At 40.5% G+C, this 21,156-nt stretch overlaps 1 non-coding gene across 1 annotated transcript; it reads right to left on the bottom strand.

Moving 5' to 3' along the window:
• Positions 1-20,308: 20,308 nt before the first annotated feature.
• LOC130964523 (small nucleolar RNA R71) lies at positions 20,309-20,416 on the bottom strand. The gene has a single exon (XR_009080613.1). It is a non-coding gene; the product is annotated as a small nucleolar RNA R71 (small nucleolar RNA).
• Between the last annotated feature and the right edge of the window lie 740 nt (positions 20,417-21,156).

Raw genomic sequence — 21,156 nt, forward strand, 5'->3', positions numbered from 1 at the left:
CATCCTTTTACCACAGAACAATTTACCCAATTCACTTGCATCCATTCCCTCCCTTTTTATTTCCTTCTTAACCGAAAGCCCCCTCTCTCCTTACGCAAATTTTTTTATTTCACTTTTCACCACACCCTCCCCACATACGTGCATCCCCTTTACCTCTTTGCCCGCACCTTTCTCTTTCTCACCACCATCATCTTTCCTTTTGCCCTTTATTTTCTTTTTCTTGTTCTCATTTTCTTTTCTTGGGGATGAGAAAAAACTTTAAATTTGGTGTCGGAGCGCTTCACTTTTCTTCTTTATCATATTCCTTATAGCACCCAAAACAGGAGAATCCTCTTCAAGAAAGAAAAAGGAGAAGGCTCCTGCAACCAGTCCATTTGACTCTAACCGGTTTAGCTCCAAGACACACTAGGATCACTTCAATGAGATAATAAAAAAAATAAGGTGATCCCATAGGTACAATTTGACTTGCAACCGGATAAATATCTGGAGATCCAGGAGCAGATACTGAGGAGGGGTTAAGGAGTTCTGTGTAACCCCGTGACCGATGTTGGTGTTCTGATGGTCAGGGAATTCTATGCCAGTGCTTGATTGACTTACAAGAATGTCAAGGGCGTGAACCTCGACCCGAAGAACTGGAACACTATGGTTCGAGGGAGGATCTTAGAGTTCGTTCCAAAAAGGGTGAGGGATATACTTTAGCTGCCACCATCCAGAGATGACCCTTAGTCTTACACTCACAGGGTCAACAGTGATAAGAGGCTAGACCAAACCTCACTAATATATGTCTCCCCGGAGCTCAGTGAAGAAGGGATGCTAGAGGGCAGCCATACTAGCTGGGAAGACATGATCTGAAGCTGATTGCTCGAGGGTGGTTGGAGTTCATTCAGCGTTCCATCATCCCTACGAGTATCCGGTCTGAGGTTACTATTGGCCAAGCTGTGATGATTCATTGCATCATGCTCGGTAATGAGGTGGAGGTGCATCGTATGATCCCTCAGAAGTTGTACGACATAGCCACGAAAGCCTCCACTTCATCTAAATTGGCCTTCCCTCATCTCATCTTTTGCCTATATGAAGCCGCTCGAGTCCGCATTGATTGAGACACCCCTATTGATGTTGACAGACCAGTCACTAGAAGGGGGATGCAATACGCGAAGGAGTATGCCCGAGCACCGCCTCAGGAGCCAGCTTCTCCTCCTCAGCTAGAGCAGCCTGAGATACATCAGGGATACTATTTTCCTCCACTGGATTATTAGGATCTGCTGAAAACATCCATTGGATAGCTGACATCATCTATTGATTAGCTGAGGATCGATCATGAGGGCCACTCTGCCCTTCTCCAGCAACTAGTGAAAGAGCAGCAGAGCCAGAGGCGAGATATAGATGAGCTGAGGTGCGACTTTGGAGCTTAGAGAGGATTCATGGGAGGAAACGGCCACCATGACTGAGGTGGTTGAGTTTATTATCTACTATTTTTCTTATTTTATATTTTTTAGTATTATTTCTTGTTTTCTGTTATCTGTTTAAAGCCTTTGCATGATTAGTAGTACCTTTAGTTTTTCCAGTTTAGTTAAGTAATTTGGTATTTTATGTTTATTTTAAAAAATGTCTCATGTATTGCTCACTGAGCTTGAAAAAAAAAGAAAGAAAAAAAGTAGTAAAATGCATGAGTCTTAAGTTATATATTCTGAGTTGTCTTGATTACTCTGCTGTGGTGGTATTATCTATGATTCTGAATGCATGAATTGAATAGTACATAATTAATATTGAAGTTAGGAATGTTGATTCTTGAGATATAGGAACTTAGAAAAATATTATAGATTCTCTAAATTGAGTAGGGAATTGATCCTTGAAGCAAAAAAATAGCAAAAAGAAAAAAAAGCAAGGTCCAATGCTCTAAGCATAAATGATTACGAAGGTCAAATATGATAAAAAGGTCAAAGAGTTGTTTTCCTAACCATATGCTTGTGGTGTGAATGTGTCAAGCAACCCTTGAGATAGAGCACTAAGAGTCAAGACCAAGTACAATTACAAAGTATGCCAAAGGCTCTGAGCACCACTGATTGGGTGAAATTAAAAGAAAAATTAGAACTCAAAGAGTTTCCTAATTAAGTGCTTGTGGTGTTTTTGTGTCAAGATAAGCTTGAGATAAAACATTTAAAATCATAGCTAGGCTCAAGGTGTAAAGAACCAAAGAATAGACAAGAAAAAGTTGTGTTCAAGGATTAATCAGAGCTTAAAGAGGAAAAAAATCCATAATATCATCCGAGTTCTAGTTATGAAGGGCATCAACATTTCTGAGCTTCAAAGGATAGTGAGATGCTAAACCTATTCAGAATCACAGTGTCATTAATCCTATTCGGTAATTGGACAGGAGATTAAATGAACAATTAAGTCTTAGGCAATTTCTCTTCTCAGTCCTATATTGTTTTTAGTTGCTTGAGGACAAGCAACAGTTCAAGTTTGGTGTTGTGATGCGTGAGCATCTTTTCTTTATTTTCTATTTAATTTAGATACAAATTTATTGAGTTTTAAGTAAATTTTAGTGTTTGAAACCTATTTGGGTGCTACTTTGAGTTGCTTTAGTGTTTTAATTATTTAAGGTGAAGCTTGGATCGGTTTAGCAGAGTTCGTGTGCAAGAAAAGAGAAGAAGTTTGAACCTACCAAGCTAGCGCTAAACACGAACCTGGGCGTTTAGCACCAGCAAGTCAGAAACGTGTGGAAGCTCTCTGCCCATTGGGGCACTAAACGCCAAGTCCAGCGTTTAGAGCCAGCAAGTCAGAATTGAAAGGAGAATTTCTACCCTCTAAGGCGCTAAATCCTTAATCTGGAGTTTAGCCTTAGGAATACGTATCAAGCTTTACCAAAGGAGAATCTTTAATTGGCTTTAGCTTTTAATTATTGTATTTTCTTTTGTTTTAGTTATTTTTATTTAGAAACAAGATCTTCTAGGTTCAGAATTTATTATTTTATGTTAGTTTCAAATCAAATTAGGTTAAATATAAAAGAGAAAAGATTTGCCCCTTCGGGGAATATTCTCTCTCATGGACTTCATTCTAAGTTTACATTTCTTAGAACCCTAGTGGTGCACGAAATTGTGATCATCAATGGCGCCATCAACATGGTACGCTCAATTGCAATCTCAACTCTTTATCACAACTTCGCACAACTAACCAGCAAGTGCACTGGGTCGTCCAAGTAATAAACCTTACGCGAGTAAGGGTCGATCCCACGGAGATTGTTGGTATGAAGCAAGCTATGGTCACCTTGTAAATCTTAGTCAGACAGATTCAAATGGTTATGAATGATTTATGAATAAAACATAAAACAAGGATAGAGAAACTTATGTAATTCATTGGTGAGAATTTCAGACAAGCGTATGGAGATACTTTGTCCCTTCCGTCTCTCTGCTTTCCTACTGTCTTCATCCAATCCTTCTTACTCCTTTCCATGGCAAGTTGTATGTTGGGCATCACCGTTGTTAGTAGCTACAATCCCGTCCTCTCAGTGAAAATGTTCAACGCACCCTGTCACGGCACGGCTAATCATCTGTCGGTTCTCAATCAGGTTGGAATAGAATCCATTGATTCTTTTGCGTCTGTCACTAACGCCCAGCCTTCAGGAGTTTGAAGCTCGTCACAGTCATTCAATCATAGAATCCTACTCAGAATACCACAGACAAGGTTTAGACCTTCCGGATTCTCTTGAATGCCGCCATCAATTCTAGCTTATACCACGAAGATTCTGATTAAGGAATCCAAGAGATATCCACTCAATCTAAGGTAGAACGAAGGTGGTTGTCAGGCACACGTTCATAGGTGAGAATGATGATGAGTGTCACGGATCATCACATTCATCAAGTTGAGGAACAAGTGATATCTTAGAACAAGAATAAGCTGAATTGAATAGAAGAACAATAGTGATTGCATTAATACTCGAGGTACAGCAGAGCTCCACACCTTAATCTATGGTGTGTAGAAACTCCACCGTTGAAAATACAGAAGAACAAGGTCTAGGCATGGCCGAATGGCCAGCCCCCATTATCTAAGAACTAGATGTCCAAAGATGATCCTAAGATCGAAAATGATCCAAAGATGAAAATACAATAGTAAAAGGTCCTATATGTAGAGAACTAGTAGCCTAGGGTTTACAGAAATGAGTAAATGACATAAAAATCCACTTCTGGGCCCACTTGGTGTGTGCTTGGGCTGAGCATTGAAGCATTTTCGTGTAGGGACTTCTCTTGGAGTTAAACGCCAGCTTTTGTGCCAGTTTGGGCGTTTAACTCCCATTCTTGTGCCAGTTCCGGCGTTTAACGCCGGGCATTCTTGAGCTGATTTGGAATGCCGGTTTGGGCCATCAAATCTCGGACAAAGTATAGACTATTATACATTGCTGGAAAGTCCAGGATGTCTAATTTCCAACGCCGTTGAGATTGTGCCAATTGGGCTTCTGTAGCTCCAGAAAATCCACTTCGAGTGCAGGGAGGTAAGAATCTAACAGCATCTGCAGTCCTTTTCAGTCTCTGAATCAGATTTTTGCTCAAGTCCCTCAATTTCGGCCAGAAAATACCTGAAATCACAGAAAAACACACAAACTGATAGTAAAGTCCAGAAAAGTGAATTTTAACTAAAAACTAATAAAAATATACTAAAAACTAACTAAAACATACTAAAAATAATGCCAAAAAGTGTACAAATTATCCGCTCATCACAACACCAAACTTAAATTTTTGCTTGTCCCCAAGCAACTGAAAATAAAATAAGAAAAAGAGAAGAGAATATGCAATGAATTCCAAAAACATCTATGAAGATCAGTATTAATTAGATGAGCGGGGCTTTTAGCTTTTTGCCTCTGAACAGTTTTGGCATCTCACTCTATCCTTTGAAATTCAGAATGATTGGCTTCTACAGGAACTCAGAATCCAGATAGCGTTATTGATTCTCCTAGTTAAGTATGATGATTCTTGAACACAGCTACTTTATGAGTCTTGGCCGTGGCCTGATGAGCGGATAATTTGTACGCTTTTTGGCATTGTTTTTAGTATGTTTTTAGTATCTTTTAGTTAGTTTTTATTATATTTTTATTAGTTTTTAGTTAAAATTCACTTTTCTGGACTTTACTATGAGTTTGTGTGTTTTTCTGTGATTTCAGGTATTTTCTGGCTGAAATTGAGGGATCTGAGCAAAAATCTGATCCAGAGACTCAAAAGGACTGCAGATGCTGTTGGATTCTGACCTCCCTACACTCAAAGTGGATTTTCTGGAGCTACAGATACCCAATTGGTGCGCTCTCAACGGCGTTGAAAATTAGACATCCTGGGCTTTCCAGCAATATATGATAGTCCATACTTTGCCCAAGATTTGATGGCCCAAACCGGCGTTCAAAGTCACCTCAAGAAATTCCAGCGTTAAACGCCGGAACTAGCACCTAAATGGGAGTTAAACGCCCAAACTGGCATAAAAGCTGGCGTTTAACTCCAAGAAGAGTCTCTACACGAAAATGCTTCATTGCTCAGCCCAAGCACACACCAAGTGGGCCCGGAAGTGGATTTTTATGTCATTTACTCATCTCTGTACACCCTAGGCTACTAGTTTTCTATAAGTAGGACCTTTTACTATTGTATTTTCATCTTTGGATTATTTTTAGATCCTTTGATCATCTTCGAACATCTAGTTCGTAGATCATTGGGAGGCTGGCCTCACGGCCATGCCTAGACCTTGTTCTTATGTATTTTCAACGGTGGAGTTTCTACACACCATAGATTAAGGTGTGGAGCTCTGCTGTACCTCGAGTATTAATGCAATTACTATTGTTCTTCTATTCAATTCCGCTTGTTCTTTGTCCAAGATATCACTTGTTCTTCAACTTGATGAATGTGATGATCCGTGACACTCATCATCATTCTCACTCATGAACAAGGTGACTGACAACCACTCTTGTTCTACAAGCATATGAGGCTTAGTGAATATCTCTTGGATTCCTGATAACACGATGCATGGTTGATCGCCTGACAACCGAGTGCTCGCCTGACAAACGAGCCAGCCATTCCGTGAGATCAGAGTCTTCGTGGTATAGACGAGAACTGATGGCGGCATTCAAGAGAATCCGGAAGGTCTAACCTTGTCTGTGGTATTCTGAGTAGGATTCAATGATTGAATGACTGTGACGTGCTTCAAACTCCTAGCAGGCGGGGCGTTAGTGACAGACGCAAAATGATCGATGGATTTTATTCCGGCCTGACCGAGAACCGACAGCTGATTAGCCATATGCTGTGACAGAGCATGGGAACATTTTCACTGAGAGGATGGGAGGTAGCCACTGACAACGGTGAAACCCTACACGAGCTTGCCATGGAAAGGAGTAAGAAGGATTGGATGAAGACAGTAGGAAAGCAGAGAGACAGAAGGGAAGGCATCTTCATTTGCTTATCTGAAGCTCTCACCAATGATATACATAAGTATCTCTATCTTTATCTTTAAGCTTTATTCGTTTATCACTATACCCATTTGAGTCTGCCTGACTGAGATTTACAAGGTGACCATAGCTTGCTTCATAGCAACAATCTTCGTGGGATCGACCCTTACTCGCGTAAGGTTTATTACTTGGACGACCCAGTGCACTTGCTGGTTAGTTGTGCAAAGTTGTGTTTATGCCATGGTATTGAGCACCAAGTCTTTGGAGCCATTACCGGGGATTATTTGAGCTGTGAAAAGTATTGATCACAATTTCGTGCACCAAGTTTTTGGCGCCGTTGCCGGGGACTGTTTGTGTATGGACAACTGACGGTTCATCTTGTTGCTTAGATTAGGTATTTTTTTTTCTTCAGAGTTCTTGAGAATGAATTCTAGTGTTTCATGATGATCTGTTGAGATCTGGCTGGCTGAGAAGCCATGTCTAATTTCATTGGACCGAGGTTTCAACTGATCATCACAATAGCCTGTTGATCTCTATCAATCTTGCTATTGGAGCAATGATCTGCTAAGGCTTGGCTGGCCATTGGCCATGTCTAGTGTTTTGGACCGAAGCTTTCTTTGAAAGCTTGGCTGGTGATGAGCGGATAATTTATACGCTTTTTGGCATTGTTTTTAGTATGTTTTTAGTATCTTTTAGTTAGTTTTTATTATATTTTTATTAGTTTTTAGTTAAAATTCACTTTTCTAGACTTTACTATGAGTTTGTGTGTTTTTCTGTGATTTCAGGTATTTTCTGGCTGAAATTGAAGGTTCTGAGCAAAAATCTGATCCAGAGACTGAAAAGGACTGCAGATGCTGTTGGATTCTGACCTCCCTGCACTCGAAGTGGATTTTCTGGAGCTACAGAAGCCCAATTGGCGCGCTCTCAACGGAATTGGAAAGTAGACATCCTGGGCTTTCCAGCAATATATGATAGTCCATACTTTGCCCAAGATTTGATGGCCCAAACCGGCGTAGCAAATCAGCATCAGAAATTCCAGCGTTAAACGCCGGAACTGGCATAAAAGTTGGAGTTAAACGCCCAAACTGGCATAAAAGCTGGCGTTTAACTCCAGAAAAAGTCTCTACACGAAATTACTTCATTGCTCAGCCCAAGCACACACCAAGTGGGCCCGGAAGTGGATTTTTCTGTCATTTACTCATTTCTGTAAACCTTAGGATACTAGCTTTTACTATTTATAGGATCTTTTGACATTGTATCCGTACCTTATAACCTCATAACATTTTTACACGTTTCTTGTGTACCTTCCACGGCATGAGTCTCTAAACCCCATGGTTGGGGGTGAGGAGCTCTGCTGTGTCTTGATGGATTAATGCAATTACTACTGTTTCTTATTCAATCATGCTTGCTTCCATTCTAAGATATCACTTGCTCCTAACCCGAATGAATGTGATGATCCGTGACACTCATCATTATTCTCAACTATGAACATGTGCCTGACAACCACCTCTGTTCTACCTTAGATTAAGTAGATATCTCTTGGGTTCTTTAATCGGAATCTTCGTGGTATAAGCTAGAACTGATGGCGGCATTCAAGAGAGTCCGGAAGGTCTAAACCTTGTCTGTGGTATTCTGAGTAGGACTCAATGATTGAATGACTGTGACGTGCTTCAAACTCCTGAAGGCGGGGCGTTAGTGACAGACGCAAAAGAATCACTGGATTCTATTCCGGCCTGATTGAGAACCGACAGATGATTAGCCTATGCTGTGACAGAGCATCAGGGACGTATTTTCACTGAGAGGATGGGAGGTAGCCACTGACAACGGTGAAACCCTACATACAGCTTGCCATGGAAGGAGCCTTGCGTGTTTGATGAAGATGACAGTAGGAAAGCAGAGATTCAGAAGATGGAGCATCTCCAAAGCCTCAGCCTATTCTCCATTACTGCAAAACAAGTACCTTTTTCATGTTCTTTTGCTTTTTACAATCAATCCTGATAATTTCTGATATCCTGACTAAGATTTACAAGATAACCATAGCTTGCTTCAAGCCGACAATCTCCGTGGGATCGACCCTTGCTCACGCAAGGTATTACTTGGACGACCCAGTGCACTTGCTGGTTAGTTGTGCGGGATTGCAAAAGTGTTATTGCAATTTCGTGCACCAAGTTTTTGGCGCCGTTGCCGGGGATTGTTCGAGTTTGGACAACTGACGGCTTATCTTGTTGCTTAGATTAGGACTGTTTTATTTTTGTTGGTTTAGAGTCTTTTAGTTGAGTCTAGTTTCATATTTTAAGTTTGGTGTCCATTGCATGCTTTTGTTTTTTTCTTCTAATTTTTCGAAATTGCATGTTCTTAGTCCCTTTTTGATTCATAAAAATTCTAAGTTTGGTGTTCTCTTTGTGTTTTTCCTTTAAAATTTTCGAAAATTAGTATTTGATTTTCTAAAAATTTTAAGTTTGGTGTCTTTTTGTTGTTTTTCTCTTTCCTCTTTTTAAAAAATCAAATCTTTTTCATAAAAACTTTTCAATCATATCTTTTTAATTGCTGTTTTCAAAATCTTTTTAATTAGCTAATTGATTCAGTTCTCAATTTGTTTTGATCTTGTTTTCTTTTTTATTTTCGAATTTTTTTTATAATTTCCTTTTGTTTTATTTTAATTTTTCGTTTAAATTCAAAAAAAAAAAACAAAATTTATCTCCTTGCAATCATTATCATTTCCCTTTTGTCCATTATGGACTCAAGTGGAATTAATCAGTCCAAGAGGACTCTGGGGTCATATGCTAACCCCATTACAGCTGCATATGGGAGTAGCATCTGTATACCTCCCATCAAAGCAAGCAGCTTTGAGCTAAACCCTCAACTCATTATCATAGTGCAGCAAAATTGCCAGTATTCTGGTCTTCCACAGGAAGAACCTACTGAGTTTCTGGCACAGTTCTTACAAATTGCTGACACAGTACATGATAAAGAGGTAGATCAGGATGTCTACAGACTATTACTGTTTCCATTTGCTGTAAAAGATCAAGCTAAAAGGTGGTTGAATAACCAACCTACAACAAGCATAAAGACATGGAAACAGTTATCAGACAAATTCCTGAATCATTTCTACCCTCCAAAGAGGATGACACAGCTAAGGCTGGACATCCAAGGCTTTAAACAAGAGGATAATGAATCCCTTTATAATGCCTGGGAGAGGTATAGAGGTATGCTTAGAAAATGCCCCTCTGAAATGTTTTCAGAGTGGGTACAGTTAGACATCTTCTACTATGGGCTCACAGAAAAAGCTCAGATGTCTTTAGACCACTCAGCTGGTGGATCTATACACATGAGGAAGACAATTGAAGAAGCTCAAGAGCTTATAGACACTGTTGCTAGAAACCAATACTTATATTCTAGCAATGAATCCGTTCCAAAAGAGGAGGTCATGGCATTAGTCACTGATCCTAATCCTCAAGAACAGATGAATGAGCTTAATCAACAATTGCTCCTGATGACAGAACAGTTAGCAGAATTTAAAGAAATGCTCCATGATACTAAAGTTGCTAACAAGAACATAGAACTGCAGTTGAATCAAGCAAAACAGCAAATATCTAAACAGATAACAGAAGGATGTCAAGCAGTTCAACTAAGGAGTGGAAAAACACTGAACACCACTGCTCAAAGGAGCAAGAAGCCAAACAAAGTACAATTGACAGAGGATAACCAAACCACTGTTCAAAATCCCTCTGAGGACAATAAGAGCCCAGAGAGGAATATTATTGGCGTTCAAACGCCAGAAAGGGAAGGAAAGTTGGCGTTAAACGCCCATTCCTTGCCCAGTTCTGGCGTTCAAACGCCAGAAAAGGGGGAGAAGTTGGCGTTTAACGCCCAATCTTCACCCATTCCTGGCGTTCAAACGCCCAAGGAGGACCAGGCACCTGAGAGTACTAATAATTATCCCTCTAACAAGGCTTCTTCAACCACTTCTGTAAGGAATAAACCTGCAGCATCTAAGGTTGAGGAATATCAAGCCAAGATGCCTTATCCTCAGAAACTCCGCAAAGCGGAACAGGATAAGCAATTTGCCCGCTTTGCAGACTATCTAAGGACTCTTGAAATAAAGATTCCGTTTGCAGAGGCACTTGAGCAAATACCTTCTTATGCTAAGTTCATGAAAGAGATCTTAAGTCATAAGAAGGATTGGAGAGAAACTGAAAAAGTGTTTCTCACTGAAGAATGCAGTGCAGTCATACTAAAAAGCTTACCAGAAAAGCTTCAAGATCCTGGAAGCTTTATAATACCATGCACATTAGAAGGCGCTTGCACCAAGACAGCCCTATGTGATCTTGGAGCAAGCATCAATTTAATACCTGCATCTACTATCAGAAAGCTTGGGTTGGCTGGAGAAGTCAAACCAACCAGGATATGCCTCCAACTTGCTGATGGCTCCATTAAACACCCTTCAGGCATAATAGAGGATATGATTGTCAAGGTTGGGCCCTTTGCCTTTCCCACTGACTTTGTGGTGCTGGAAATGGAGGAGCACAAGAGTGCAACTCTCATTCTAGGAAGACCTTTCCTAGCAACTGGACGAACTCTCATTGATGTACAAAGAGGGGAAGTAACCCTCAGAGTCAATGAGGATGAGTTCAAGTTGAATGCTGTAAAAGCTATGCAGCATCCAGACACACCAGAAGACTGCATGGGCGCTGACATTATTGACTCTCTGGTAGAAGAGATCAATATGGCTGAAAACCTAGAATCAGAGCTTGAGGACATCTTCAAAGATGCTCAACCTGATCAAGAAGAACTAGAGGAAGCAAAGGAATTTTCGAAAATTCCTCAGGAGGAGGATAAACCTCCCAAGCCTGAACTCAAACCTCTACCACCATCCCTGAAGTACGCATTTCTGGGAGAGGGTGACACTTTCCCAGTGATTATAAGCTCTGCTTTAGATCCACAGGAAGAGGAAGCACTGATTCAAGTGCTAAGGACGCACAAGACAGCTCTTGGGTGGTCCATAAGTGATCTTAAGGGCATTAGCCCAGCTAGATGCATGCACAAGATCCTATTGGAGGATAATGCCAAACCAGTGGTCCAACCACAGAGGCGGCTAAATCCAGCCATGAAGGAGGTGGTGCAGAAAGAGGTCACTAAATTACTAGAGGCTGGGATTATTTATCCTATTTCTGATAGCCCCTGGGTGAGCCCTGTCCAAGTTGTTCCCAAAAAGGGAGGCATGACAGTGGTTCATAATGAAAAAAATGAACTGGTTCCTACAAGGACAGTCACAGGGTGGCACATGTGTATTGACTACAGAAGGCTCAATACAGCCACCAGAAAGGATCATTTTCCTTTACCATTCATAGATCAAATGCTAGAAAGACTAGCTGGTCATGACTATTACTGCTTTTTGGATGGCTATTCAGGCTACAACCAAATTGCAGTAGATCCCCAGGACCAAGAGAAAACAGCATTTACCTGCCCTTCTGGCGTGTTTGCCTATAGGAGAATGCCTTTTGGTCTGTGCAATGCACCTGCAACCTTTCAGAGGTGCATGCTCTCTATCTTCTCATACATGGTAGAGAAATTTCTGGAAGTCTTCATGGATGACTTTTCAGTATATGGAGACTCATTCAGCTCCTGTCTTAACCACCTATCACTTGTCCTGAAAAGATGCCAAGAGACTAACCTGGTTTTAAACTGGGAGAAATGTCACTTTATGGTGACTGAAGGAATTGTCCTTGGGCACAAAATTTCAAGCAGGGGGATAGAGGTGGATAAGGCAAAGGTAGAGGTGATTGAAAAATTACCACCACCTGCCAATGTTAAGGAAATCAGAAGCTTTCTTGGGCATGCAGGATTCTACAGAAGGTTTATAAAGGATTTTTCAAAAATTGCCAAACCTCTAAGTAATCTGCTAGCTGCTGACACTCCATTTATCTTTGATAATGAGTGTCTGCAGGCATTTGAGACCCTGAAAGCTAAGCTGGTCACAGCACCAGTTATCTCTGCACCAGATTGGACATTGCCATTTGAATTAATGTGTGATGCCAGTGATCATGCCATTGGTGCAGTGTTGGGACAGAGGCATAACAAGCTTTTGCACGTCATTTATTATGCCAGCCGTGTTCTAAATGACGCACAAAAGAACTACACAACCACAGAGAAAGAGTTACTTGCAGTGGTTTATGCCATTGACAAGTTTAGATCCTACCTAGTGGGATCAAAGGTGATTGTGTACACTGACCATGCTGCTCTTAAATACTTACTCACAAAGCAGGATTCAAAACCCAGGCTTATCAGATGGGTGTTGCTTCTGCAAGAGTTTGATATAGAAATAAGAGACAGAAAAGGGACGGAAAACCAAGTGGCTGATCATCTGTCCCGGATAGAACCAGTAGCTGGGGCGTCCCTCCCTTCTACTGAGATCTCTAAGACTTTCCCAGACGAGCAACTCTTTGCCATTCAGGAAGCTCCATGGTTTGCAGATATGGCAAACTATAAAGCTGTGATGTTCATACCCAAGGAATACAGCAGAGTGCAAAGAAAGAAATTAATTTCAGATGCCAAGTACTACCTCTGGGATGAACCATATCTCTTTAAGAGATGTGCTGACGGAGTGATCCGCAGATGTGTACCCAGAGAAGAAGCACAAAGGATCCTATGGCACTGCCATGGATCACATTATGGAGGACATTTTGGAAGTGAGCGAACAGCCACTAAAGTCCTCCAGTGTGGCTTCTACTGGCCTACTCTCTATAAAGATTCCCGAGAGTTTGTGCGTAACTGTGACAGTTGCCAAAGAGCTGGTAACCTGCCTCACGGATATGCCATGCCTCAACAAGGGATATTAGAGATAGAATTGTTTGATGTATGGGGAATTGACTTCATGGGGCCATTCTCACCATTATACTCAAACACTTACATTCTGGTGGCAGTAGACTATGTATCTAAGTGGGTAGAAGCAATTGCTACACCCACTAATGATACCAAGACCGTGCTAAAGTTCCTCCAGAAAAACATCTTCAGCAGATTCGGTGTTCCCAGAATACTAATCAGTGATGGGGGCTCTCATTTCTGCAACAAACAGCTATACTCTGCTATGGTTAGATATGGAATCAGCCATAAAGTGGCAACTCCGTATCATCCACAGACAAATGGGCAAGCAGAAGTCTCCAACAGAGAGCTAAAAAGAATCCTAGAACGGACTGTGATGGCCCGAAGAAAGGATTGGGCAAAGAGCTTGGATGATGCTCTGTGGGCATACAGAACAGCATTCAAGACTCCTATAGGAACCTCTCCATACCAACTGGTGTATGGGAAGGCCTGTCATTTGCCTGTGGAACTGGAACATAAAGCCTATTGGGCAACCAGATTCCTAAACATGGATGCTCAGTTAGCTGGTGAAAAAAGATTGCTTCAGCTAAATGAGCTAGAGGAGTTCAGACTCAATGCCTTTGAAAATGCAAAAATTTATAAGGAAAAGGCAAAGAAGTGGCATGACAAGAGATTGTCAACCAGAGTCTTTGAGCCAGGACAAAAAGTTCTGCTCTTCAACTCCAGGCTCAAATTGTTTCCAGGAAAACTCAAATCCCGGTGGAGGGGTCCGTATGTGATTACAGGAGTGTCACCATATGGATATGTTGAGCTTCAGGATATTGATTCTGACAAGAAGTTCATTGTTAATGGACAGAGAATCAAGCACTATCTTGAAGGAAATTTTGAGCAGGAATGCTCAAAACTGAGACTTGAGTGATTCTTAGCAGAAGTCCAGCTAAAGACAGTAAAGAAGCGCTTGCTGGGAGGCAACCCAGTCATTAGGAGGGTATATGATTAGTTCTTACAGAGGCAAGTATCAAAAATGAAGGAATTCACAGAGTTACAGAAGGATTCAGCTCAAAAAGCAGAGAAAATGAGCTTACTGGCGAAAAAATGCCAGTAAGGGGCATTTTGGGCGTTAAACGCCAGAATGGGTATCATTCTGGGCGTTTAACGCCAGGAATGGTGCCATTTTGGGCGTTAAACGCCAGAATGGGCACCATTCTGGGCGTTTAACGCCAGGTGTGCAGCATCCTGTGCGTTTTGAAAAACGCCCAGTGACAAAGGATTTCTGGCGTTTAACGCCAGCCAGGGCACCTGGCTGGGCGTTAAACGCCCAAAAGGGGTAGCAAATGGGCGTTAAACGCCAGAATGGGTGCCATTCTGGGCGTTTAACGCCAGCTTGGTGGGGGGACCACAATTTTGTTTTCAATTCAAATTTTTTCAAACTTTCCTTTTCTCACCCATACTTTTCTACAAAATCACACTTCAATCATTCATCATTCACTTTCAAATCTTCAAAAATCAAAACCACTCTTCAAATTTATTTCAAATCAATTACAAACATTGTTCAAAAATTTCACCCTTTTCTCAATTTCTTTTCATATCTTCTCAAATCTCCTTTCAAATTTCTCTCTTCTTTTTCGAAAACTACCCTCCCCACCTTATAAATACACGTTTGGCTCCCTCATTCCATCACACCATTCGAATTTTCTCTTCCTCCCCCTCTCTTCTCTCTTTTCTTTTGCTTGAGGACAAGCAAACCTCTAAGTTTGGTGTGCTTTTCCGTGATCACTAAGCCAAGATTCATCAAGATCATGGCTCCCAAGGGAAAACAAACCAATTTAAGAGGCAAGAAAGAGAATAATCCAAAGAATCTTTGGAATCAAGAGAAGTTCTTAACCAAAGAACATGAAGACCATTATCACAAAATAATGGGGCTGAGGTCAGTGATCCCGGAAGTGAAATTTGATCTGAAAGAAGATGAATATCCGGGGATCCAAGAGCAAATTCGAAACAGAGGATGGGAAGTTCTAACCAATCCTGAGACAAAGGTTGGAAGGAACATGGTTCAGGAATTCTACTCAAATTTGTGGCTGACAGACAAGCAGAGAATGACTGGAACCGCTTACCATACCTACAGAACCATGGTCAGAGGGAAATTTATGTACTTCCATCTGGACAAAATAAGAGAAATCTTCAAGTTGCCTCAACTGCAAGATGATCCTGACTCCTTCAATAGGAGGATGGTGAGAGTAGATAAAGGGTTGGATCAAGTTTTAGAGGACATATGCCTCCCTGGAACTAAGTGGATAACCAATTCTAAGGGTGTCCCAAACCAACTCAAGAGGGGAGACCTCAAACCAATTGCAAGAGGTTGGCTAGACTTCATTGGGCGTTCCATATTGCCCACTAGCAACCGTTCTGAGGTTACCATCAAGAGAGCAGTGATGATTCATTGCATTATGCTTGGAAAAGAAGTGGAGGTTCATCATGTGATTGCTTGTGAGATCTACACAATTGCAAATAAAAATTTCACTGAAGCCAAATTGGCTTACCCAAGCTTGATCTCCTTGCTCTGTAAAGAGGCTGGGGTAAAAATGGGAGTAGATGAGTTCATACCCATTGAACATCCAATCACCAAGAAGTCAATGGAAGGACAAGTGCAAGACAACTCTATCAAGAGGAGGGCGCATGAGTTCCTCCCTGAATTCCCTGAAATTGGCTACTGGGCCAGCCTAGAAGCATCCATTAACATGTTGCAAGAGACTATGGAGCAACTGAAGGAAGAACAGCAGAATCAGAACTGCATGATCTGCAAATTGCTGAAGGAACAAGAGAAGCAGGGGCGTGAAATCCAAGAATTGAAACGCCAAAAGCTCTCCTCTCAAGCTGAGGGAGCATCCACTTCTCAAAATCAAGGTTGTTGAGTCCTAACTCTGTGAAAACCTCTATCATTAGGAGCCTATTTTTTTTCGTTTTTTCTAGTTTATTTTTCTTTCCTATTTCTAGTTTCATCTTATATTTATTTTCTGAGTCTTGCTCTTAATTCATAATTAATAAAATTAAAGTTTATGCCTTAAAGCTATGAATGTCCTATGAATCCATCACCTCTCTTAAATGAAAAATGCTTTAATCACAAAAGAACAAGAAGTACAGGATTTCGAAATTTATCTCTGAAACTAGTTGAATTAGTTTGATGTGGTGACAATACTTTTTGTTTTCTGAATGAATGCTTGAACAGTGCATATGTCTTTTGAATTTGTTGTTTTGAGAATGTTAAAAATTGTTGGCTCTTGAAAGAATGAGGAGAAAGAGAACTGTTATTGAGGATCTGAAAAATCATCAAAATTGATTCTTGAAGCAAGAAAAAGCAGAAAAAAAAATTTCGAAAAAAAAAAGAAAGAAAAAAAAAGAGAGAAATAAAGTTGTGAACCAAGGCAAAAAGAGTGTGCTTAAGAACCCTGGACACCTCTAATTGGGGACTTTAGCAAAGCTGAGTCACAATCTAAAAAGGTTCACCCAATTATGTGTCTGTGGCATGAATGTATCCGGTGGTAATACTGGAAGACAGAGTGCTTTGGGCCACAGCCAAGACTCATACACTAGCTATGTTCAAGAATCATCAAACTTAACTAGGAGAATCAATAACACTATCTGAGTTCTGAGTTCTCATAGATGCCAATCATTCTGAACTTCAAGGGATAGAGTGAGATGCCAAAACTGTTCGGAGGCAAAAAGCTACTAGTCCCGCTCATCTAATTGGAGCTATGTTTCTTTGATATTTTGGAATCTATAGTATATTCTCTTCTTTTTATCCTATCTTGATTTTCAGTTGCTTGGGGACAAGCAACAATTTAAGTTTGGTGTTGTGATGAGCGGATAATTTATACGCTTTTTGGCATTGTTTTTAGTATGTTTTTAGTATCTTTTAGTTAGTTTTTATTATATTTTTATTAGTTTTTAGTTAAAATTCACTTTTCTGGACTTTACTATGAGTTTGTGTGTTTTTCTATGATTTCAGGTATTTTCTGGCTGAAATTGAAGGTTCTGAGCAAAAATCTGATCTAGAGACTGAAAAGGACTGCAGATGCTGTTGGATTCTGACCTCCCTGCACTCGAAGTGGATTTTCTGGAGCTACAGAAGGCCAATTGGCGCGCTCTCAACGGAATTGGAAAGTAGACATCCTGGGCTTTCCAGCAATATATGATAGTCCATACTTTGCCCAAGATTTGATGGCCCAAACCGGCGTATCAAATCAGCATCAGAAATTCCAGCGTTAAACGCCGGAACTGGCATAAAAGTTGGAGTTAAACGCCCAAACTGGCATAAAAGCTGGCGTTTAACTCCAGAAAAAGTCTCTACACGAAATTACTTCATTGCTCAACCCAAGCACACACCAAGTGGGCCCGGAAGTAGATTTTTCTGTCATTTACTCATTTCTGTAAACCTTAGGATACTAGCTTTTACTATTTATAGGATCTTTTGACATTGTATCCGTACCTTATAACCTCATAACATTTTTACACGTTTCTTGTGTACCTTCCACGGCATGAGTCTCTAAACCCCATGGTTGGGGGTGAGGAGCTCTGCTGTGTCTTGATGGATTAATGCAATTACTACTGTTTCTTATTCAATCATGCTTGCTTCCATTCTAAGATATCACTTGCTCCTAACCCGGATGAATGTGATGATCCGTGACACTCATCATCATTCTCAACTATGAACATGTGCCTGACAACCACCTCTGTTCTACCTTAGATTAAGTAGATATCTCTTGGGTTCTTTAATCGGAATCTTCGTGGTATAAGCTAGAACTGATGGCGGCATTCAAGAGAGTCCGGAAGGTCTAAACCTTGTCTGTGGTATTCTGAGTAGGACTCAATGATTGAATGACTGTGACATGCTTCAAACTCCTGAAGGCGGGGCGTTAGTGACAGACGCAAAAGAATCACTGGATTCTATTCCGGCCTGATTGAGAACCGACAGATGATTAGCCTATGCTGTGACAGAGCATCAGGGACGTATTTTCACTGAGAGGATGGGAGGTAGCCACTGACAACGGTGAAACCCTACATACAGCTTGCCATGGAAGGAGCCTTGCGTGTTTGATGAAGATGACAATAGGAAAGCAGAGATTCAGAAGATGGAGTATCTCCAAAGCCTCAGCCTATTCTCCATTACTGCAAAACAAGTACCTTTTTCATGTTCTTTTGCTTTTTACAATCAATCCTGATAATTTCTGATATCCTGACTAAGATTTACAAGATAACCATAGCTTGCTTCAAGCCGACAATCTCCGTGGGATCGACCCTTGCTCACGCAAGGTATTACTTGGACGACCCAGTGCACTTGCTGGTTAGTTGTGCGGGATTGCAAAAGTGTTATTGCAATTTCGTGCACCAGCTGGCTGTGAAGCCATGTCTAATTCCTGGACCGGAGTCTTAGACTAGCATTGCAATGATTCCTGGAAATTCAAATTGAGAATTCTGAAACCTTTATTTTCTGTTTTCATAATTTTCGAAAAAAAAGAAGCACAAAAAAAATTTAGAAAATCATAAAAACCAAAAATATTTCTTGTTTGAGTCTAGTGTTTAATTTTAAGTTTGGTGTTTTGCATGCCTTGTTTATTTGAGCTTGGTTCTATTTTCAAGTCAATAGTACAGGGAACTGAAGATTCAGAACATGCAGCAGAGGAATTACACAGAAAAAGCTGGGCGTTCAAAATGCCCAGTGAAGAAGGACAGACTGGCGTTTAAACGCCAGCCAGGGTACCTGGTTGGGCGTTTAACGCCCAAAAAGGGTGCATTTTAGGCGTTAAACGCCAGAATGGATACCATTCTGGGCGTTTAACGCCAGGATGGCACAAGGGGGAGGATTTTGTTTTCAAAATCAATTTTTTTTCAAGTTTTCAAAGTTTTTCAAAATCAAATCTTTTTCAAATCATATCTTTTCAATCAAATATTTTCAAAATCAATTCCTTTCCTTTTTCAAAGATACTTACTAACAATTAATGATTTGATTGAACATCTCAAGTTTGTTGCCTTTTCTGTTGAGAAAGGTTTAATGTTGGAATCATATCTTTTCTTGTTAGGCAAGTCATTAATTTTTTTTATCAAATCTTTTTAAAATTGTTTTCAAATCATATCTTTTTAAAATTGTTTTCAAATCATATCTTCTCAATCACATCTTTTTCAAAATAAGTTTTCAATCAAATCTTCTTAATTTCTAATTTCAAAATCTTTTTCAAAAATCACTTGATTTCTTTTTCACTTTGAATTTTCGAAAATTATCAATCAATTTTTTCAAAATGTTTTCAAAATCTTTTTAATTGAATTTTCGAAAATCTTCTTCCTCTCTTCCCACATCCTTCTATTTATGGAGTACTACTCCTTCTCAATGCACAATTCGAACTCCATCTAATTAAAGTTCGAATTCCTCTCCTTCTTCTTTCTTCTATTTTTCTTTTCCTCTGACACCTCAAGGAATCTCTATACTGTGACATAGAGGATTCCATATTTTCTTGTTCTCTTCTCTTTCATATGAGCAGGAGCAGAGACAAAGGCATTCTTGTTGAAGCTGACCCTGAACCTGAAAGGACCTTGAAGCGAAAGCTAAGAGAATCTAAGGCACAACTCTCTGTTGAGGACCTGACCGAATTCTTCAAAGAAGAAGAACCCATGGCAGCCGAAAACAACAACAATGCCAACAATGCAAGGAAGGTGCTGGGTGACTTTACTGCACCTACTCCCGACTTCTATGGGAGAAACATCTCTATCCCTGCCATTGGAGCAAACAACTTTGAGCTTAAGCCTCAGTTAGTTTCTCTAATGCAACAGAATTGCAAGTTCCATGGACTTCTAATGGAAGATCCTCATTAGTTTTTAGCTGAGTTCTTGCAAATCTGTGACACAGTCAAGACTAATGGGGTTGACCCTGAGGTCTACAGACTGATGCTATTCCCTTTTGCTGTAAGAGACAGAGCTAGAATATGGTTGGACTCACAACCTAAAGACAGGCTGGACTCTTGGGAAAAGCTAGTCAATGCCTTCTTGGCAAAATTCTTTCCACCTCAGAAATGGAGTAAGCTTAGAGTGGAAGTCCAAACCTTCAGACAGAAGGATGGAGAATCCCTCTATGAAGCTTGGGAAAGATACAAACAATTAATCAGAAAGTGTCCCTCTGACATGCTTTCTGAATGGAGCATCATAGGTATTTTCTATGATGGTCTCTCTGAACTATCCAAGATGTCTTTGGATAGCTCTGCTGGAGGATCTCTTCATCTGAAGAAGACGCCTACAGAAGCTCAAGAGCTCATTGAAATGGTTGCAAATAACCAATTCATGTACACCTCTGAAAGGAATCCTGTGAACAATGGGACAAGTCAGAAGAAAGGAGTTCTTGAGATTGACACTCTGAATGCCATATTGGCTCAGAACAAGATATTGACTCAACAAGTCAATTTGATTTCTCAAAGTCTGTCTGGAATGCAAAATGCACCAAACAGTACTAAGGAAGCTTCATCTAAAGAAGAAGCTTATGATCCTGAGAATCCCTCAATAGAAGAGGTGAATTACCTAGGAGAACCCTATGGAAACACCTATAATTCTTCATGGAGAAATCATCCAAATTTTTCATGGAAGAATCAAGAGAGACCTCAACAAGGTTTCAACAATAATGGTGGAAGAAACAGGTTTAGCAATAGCAAGCCTTTTCCATCATCTTCTCAGCAACAGACAGAGAATTCTAAGCAGAACCCCTCTGACTTAGCAACCATGGTCTCTGATCTAATCAAAACCACTCAAAGTTTCATGACTGAAACAAGGTCCTCCATTAGGAATTTGGAGGCACAAGTGGGACAGCTGAGTAAGAAAATTACTGAACTCCCTCCTAGTACTCTCCCAAGCAATACAGAAGAAAATCCAAAAGGAGA

The sequence above is a fragment of the Arachis stenosperma genome, chromosome 2 (assembly GCF_014773155.1).
Source record: "Arachis stenosperma cultivar V10309 chromosome 2, arast.V10309.gnm1.PFL2, whole genome shotgun sequence".
In the NCBI taxonomy this organism is placed as follows: domain Eukaryota; kingdom Viridiplantae; phylum Streptophyta; class Magnoliopsida; order Fabales; family Fabaceae; genus Arachis; species Arachis stenosperma.